General features: G+C 36.4%; 1 long non-coding RNA gene across 1 annotated transcript in view; it reads left to right on the top strand.

Annotated features, from left to right (window-relative positions):
• The first annotated feature begins 1,121 nt into the window (after positions 1–1,121).
• LOC118156782 overlaps positions 1,122–6,256 on the top strand; it is a 30,088-nt gene continuing 24,953 nt past the window's right edge. The window contains exons 1-2 of the long non-coding RNA XR_004746435.1: positions 1,122–1,167; positions 1,562–1,866. This is a non-coding gene — a long non-coding RNA (uncharacterized LOC118156782). The remainder of the gene's footprint in view (positions 1,168–1,561; positions 1,867–6,256) is intronic.

The following is a 6,256-nucleotide window of genomic DNA, read 5'->3' as shown; positions in this document are numbered from 1 at the left end:
ATTGAATATCAGTAGTATTAAAGTCAGTTACAATGACCTATATCTAAGCTTACCATCTGCCCACACGAAAGTGAGTGCTCATTTAATAGCAATTTCAGAGCACTGTATCTGAGGTTTGGGTGCTTTTTTTTTTTTTTTTTTTTTTTTAATGATCATTAATTTTAATCCTATTTCCTCTCTGGGGATGTATCAGGTAAATAGCTGGGTATTTCCATTTTGAAAAGTGCATTGTCTTGGTCTTGTTCTGATTTCACTCAGTTCAGTGGTAAGTAGCTGTTCTTCCAAATGCATATTTAGAGCTCTTCTTCTGTTACCAATTTCAGACATTCCCAGAATTATGTTCTTATTTTGCAATAGGCATTCAGCTGATAATTTCACTGCAGAGGGCTTTTTCCTTCTCTTTCTTTCATTACTCTTTTCCAGAAAAACTCATTTTTCATCTGCCATTTACTTTTCTACTTTGTGCACTCTGAGCTCCTTTGCTTTTGGCAAGGTCAGCACTCAAAATGTCTTCTCTCTGAACTCCTAATTCTCCTAAATGTTGCAAAAGATGGTAATTTGGCTCTTAGGATCAGCAGCTTTGCCCTGAGAATGCTTAGCAAGGTAATACAGTAGGACATACATGATTACTTCTTTATAATTTTATTGAAGTGGGAAGCAAGGAATATATTCTACTGTGAAATAACAAGGTTTTTATGGGTGGTTCCCTTTTTTTTTTTCTTTTTTTTTTGGGGGGGGCGGCCCGGCGGGGGCGGTTGAGGGCTTTTTAGCCTATAAATAGCTTTAAATCACAGCTTCTCTTAACCTCTGCAGAAAAACTTGATGCCTAGATGGAGAATGAAAGACACTGTGAGGACTGCCAGCCAATGTGTGATATCCCCCCAGAACACCACCTACGTATATCACACATCTGCTATACTCTGAGTAAGCTCACTAGTACACAGATGTACACAGAAACATTTTCAATCACTCTTTAACTATCTTTAACTATTTCTGCAAGGGTCCTTTAAGCAGCACACACCAGCAACACTGAATCAGGAAAGAGCAAAGGGGAAACCAGTAATGAGATACAGCAAGAAAACCCACAATCAGCACCAGCTGTTGCCCAATTAAACTCAACAGTTCACAGGTGTTCACAAGAGGATACACAGTTTTTCCTATGCCAAGGTACCTTTCTAAATAACCCTTATGAGAACAATACAAAATGCATTTTGTTTTATTGGCAATTTTACATACCTTTAAAAGCTTTATAATTTTTATATGTCAATAATAACAATTTTATAAACTAAATATCTCCCTCTCCATTTTTGACATCTTAATCAAAACCAGAAAATGTCAGAGTTAGTAGCTGAAGTGCCTACTCTATCATTTTTGTCTTGGTTCTTTTCAGCTGAATTCTCTTTTCTATTTCCAATCCCAGTTAATACATTTCTAAGCAGACCTTTTTACTATTGCCTCGTATTTACATTCCTCACTTCTGAGAGCCCATAATTCAGCTGGATATCAGTGTGCTGATTGATATATTCACCTATGTCCTTATACAGCCTGTTTTTTGACACAGGAAATTCATGAGCAGTACAATCTCTTCAGGCCTATGCTGGAGGACCCTACTGAAAGTTTAGCAAGTATACACTGATGGTGTTTCGTGATATATTTGTTTTGTGATCACACAGAGGACAACCATTTCCAGGGCTGGCATTTTAACAGACACAGTTAAAAGCATTAAAAACAATAGAAAGAAGCAGAGAGAAACCTGATAAGTCTGCTCCTTCATTTCATCACCTTCTAGCAAAACCTTCTAAGGCTTGGAGTTTTTCTAAGGGTAGATATAGATTTGAAGGTCATGATTACAGCTATAATGTAAAGGTATGTCCTTCAAAATGAAGAGGTTTGCATTTCCACACAGTTATTTACTTACAATCTTGAATCGTTACAGCAAAACACATTTTAACTAAAATACAAATTGTGACATGAAATCATTCTTTATTTCCTTCTGTTTGTTACCTTCTGTAAGGTAATTCCAAAATTACATTCCAAAATTTCATAGCAGTTACAGCATTTTGTCTGTCAACTAGCTGTTTAGGCCATGGCTGGGAGTCTGGTGGCCCAGGGGAGCCTTATCTCTACAGTGTAAATGAGATGCATATGGCGGCGATGCTGTAAAGGTTAAACCTGAGATACAAGGCAGTAGAGACCAGTTCTCAGATTTAACCTACAGGGAAACATTTATGATGTTCTCTGCTTCCAATTTATTTTAATAACACTTAATAATAATACTTTGCTATTAACCAAAGTAATGCCTTTCATGCAAAGATCTTAAAACACTTTCTGCATAAGAATTAATTTTCACCACACCCTTATGAGAAAGAGAAGCAGTATTTTACTTGCTTGCAATTTCTCTTTATTAAGCATATCTTTACTCTGATATTAGGAGCTTTAGGAGAGGGTGAGAAATTGCATTTTTATATTCTCAGTTTCAGTAGCTCTTAACTGTGTATAGTCTTGATTTTCATTTATTTATTTGTGTGTGTGTGTCTGGAAATTAAAATGGGACTTTTTCAGTAATAACCAGAGAAAAACTTTCAGATAACAACAGAGGGGAAAAACTAATGATGAAATACATGATAAAATAGAACAGAGTAATTTGGGGCTCATATTCTGATAATTCATTGTTCTACTTTTTATTTGTTATTTTAAATTTCAGAATAAATGCTTTTTTTGAAGTCTTTCCATGCTGAGCTTCAAAAGGTTAACTTAGTGGTAGCTCAGTTTTTAAACATGCTTTTCAGTGAAAATATTCATGCAATTCAAGACATTTCAAAAGTACTGGGTATTTAAAATCCTGGTGTGATACATGCAGAACACAGAGTAGTAACAGTAGGCTGACAAAAATTGAGCTATTTGCAGAGGTGAAAGAACAACCTTTCAAATTAAGTAAAATTTTTGTGGCTTCTTGTCACTTCTTCTTCTTCTCTCTCTCTTCTCTAGACACAGTGGGATAACATCTGTTCTAAGACAGGAGACAGAAATTTGGCCTATTATATATGTATACAAAAACCATTCATATAGGGGTTGCTATTTCCTGATGAAATACTTTTCTTGACCAGAAAGTCAGAGTGCTTACTGCCAATGTGAGGTAGACCCCTGAGTGGGGGGTTGAGGTAAAATGCATATTCCTGCAACAATTGCTACACAGCCCCTCAGAAGGATTATTGTATCCTGTTGCCTGACTAATACTGATTACTGCTTCTCGGTATGGTCAGAACGAAAACAAGAGTCAGCAGACATGAATGTCTTTGATTTTATCCTTGCTTATGAGAAAACTTCAGCCCTCTTTTCTACTTTGTCAGTCAAGTCTGAGATATCTTGAGTCTCTACTGTATAACTGGGCTTTTTCATTTCTGTTGCTGAATCATATATTTGATTAGTCCATGATGGTTATTTTCTGCATTAATGGAGATCAAAAAAACTCTATTGCCAAGCAAGAAGGAGAGGTTCAGCACTGAAATGAAGAAATAAACTGTTGAGGTTTGTTGTTTATCCCAGCTAAATACAATTTTCCACATCTTTGGATGTTCACTACCGAGTTTTGCTATTATAATAAGTGCATTCATTACTTATACATGCAACACAGAAGGAGAGTCAACAGGTAGTATGATAATTCCCTCTCTGTTTTCCTGCTAATGAAAGAAGAGGCTGGTGAATGAAGTTGATGATTTCAAATGTGGTGAGAACCTAGACCAGGGAGCCAACAAACAGCATGCAGGAGAAAAAGGCTGTGGTTAGGATAATACTAGGCCTATCTATAGAAGCACCAAACTCTGCTACAGGCTCAGCTGGGCTGCTCATTGCACAGTGGTCTCAATTGCTGGTTCTTCAATTCCACGAGGTAGAACTTTTTTCCCTTGTTGAACTTCTTTGTTTTTTTGATTTTGCCTTTGGATGTGAACAAGATTCTGTAATGGCCAAAGAACACCTTTGCTGAGTACCCTGTGGATTTTTCCTTTTAATGTGAATATGCACTGGCACAGGATAAAATTTACCTCAGAAAGAGGTAAAGAGACCCTGATCTCAGCTGAAATTCCATCTAAGCTTCCTCTTCCTCTTCAAGTACTCTGCAAGGGAGAGAATTACTCATATGAGTCATATGATAAATATAGTCAAAATGTGCATAGGAGAATACACAGCTGGCGCAGTTTCCCTAAGAATAAGAAGGACTAAATGTTTCATGTGAAAATTGACAGTGTCCTAAAAGATCCTCTCCTGTTTCACTAGGTACTAGGTTTTATTGAGGCCTCTTTATAGCCTGTGGTAGATGAAAAGAGATGATCATAACTAATGATCCCACATGGCCTTAAAAATTTATGATTTTCAATAATACACTGGGGTTGGATACACCTGAACAGATCCTTAACAGGATCTAGGACCCAAGAAGCCTCAGTTACTGCTAACTACTTTGTTGTACTTTCAGGTTTTACTCTTTCTTCCTTGAAATTGTTTCTCAGAAGTCTGAAAAAAATCATTTAATTCCCTGCTGTTTATTTCCTTTTTGGTTTGGCAGGCGTTCAGGCTTTTCTTCCATTTGTTTGCATACAAGTGTGCAGACTTACAGCCACCCACACAAACAACATGTGACTTAAAATGGTAGAATGAGATTATCATAACTAACACATTTGCTCTTTTGAAATATTATTGTAGATGGAAAGTTTGCTAAACTGAAGTCCTAAATTTAAGAATTAGGTGGGATTTGCAGACAGAATCAGGTCTTTTTCCTTTTTATGCTCTACTTTTTCACTTTATACAGTAGCAGTACACTTGTTTGCTTTAATACATGTTGTGCTCATATGTGGACTACAGATCTAGGCCTTTATCTTTTAAAGATTTGTGCTTTCCTGCAGGCAAGTATTTCATTTAGTTTTATTGATTTTCAGTCTCATCCTTTTCTTTTGTGTGTGTTTGTTTGTTGTGAAAATCTGAAACACTAAAAAGCACTACTAAAAAGCATGTAGTTCAGTGCGGAGCATGAGGAGCAGGCCTTATTCCCTTCCTCCTCTTTGTATTTGGGAGGGATGTGGCTGTATCTAAATCAGAAGTCAGAGTATGGACTTGCTCTTCATAGCTTCATATAAAGGCGGTGGTGCCACACTCTTCAGAACACTATAATAAAAATCTCTCTCTCTCTCTCTGTTTTACTGTTCTCAAGTGACTGATTTTAGATGCTTTTAAGGTGCATCCAGTGGCCAAGACAATCCTCAAGTCCTAGTCCATTCTTTTTCCTTGATACTGGTGGTATAATTGAATGATTTATGTAGAAGTGAATCAGATGCTATTACCTCGTTCTTCTAATGGAACCCCTTCCATATGAAAGGTTAAGCTGTGGAATTTTCCTATGGCTGAAAATTTCTTGGCTATGACAGAGCATAATTGTGTCCTTGATGCTTCTTTTCATCTTCACAGTAAAAAGAAATCAAACACACCTGTGCATTAGCTGTAATTTACGGTGTTTTATGTAATTCTTTTGTAGGTGTCATAGCTTACATTAAGGAAACAAAGCTATACATATATATGTATATACTTATACATCTGTTTATGACTACACATACATGTTTAAAAATAATTCCGTTAGATAGCAGGGGAACACTGGTCTGCATTTCTCAAAGTGTAGAATTTCCCTCTGTCACGGGCTCCAACATAAATGGGAAACTTCCCAGCAAGCCTCAACTAGTGTGAGGTGGTTAAATGATCCTGGGCTTCAGTGAAGGTCTCTCAGCAGTTATGGGTGAGGACTACAGACAGAGGTATGCAAGAGAGCACTTGTCTGTGTTTAAATGCATCTTTCTCTGCACTTGGCATTGAAATGTTCTCTTGTAGTGTTTTGGTTTCAGTCCACCTCTGTTTAAAAACTGAACACATTTTTGAAAAAAATATCTTGATGCTGGAATCATTTGTTAAGTCTCACATAATTTATTTAATTATGTTTGGTTTTGTTTTTAATCGAGTGTATTAACAGCAGAAATAACAAAGGTGAAATCCTAGATCTTTATTTAGACTAAAGCAGCTTTCAGGAAGCACTTACAGACATGACTGTAATGCAAAAAAAAAAAAAAAAAAAGAAAAAAAAAAGAAAAAAAAAGAAAAAAAAAGTTAATGTTAAAGTAAGGCATGCTTGCTGCTTTCTGAGCACTGCCAAAAGATGCCAACTAAGAATCTCCAGCCAGTTTTGCCTGAGCAAGTTTATTTTTACTATGAAACATTT

This window comes from Oxyura jamaicensis, chromosome Z (genome assembly GCF_011077185.1).
Source record: "Oxyura jamaicensis isolate SHBP4307 breed ruddy duck chromosome Z, BPBGC_Ojam_1.0, whole genome shotgun sequence".
Taxonomy (NCBI): Eukaryota; Metazoa; Chordata; class Aves; order Anseriformes; family Anatidae; genus Oxyura; species Oxyura jamaicensis.
This window is presented reverse-complemented; position numbering and strand designations above follow the sequence as displayed.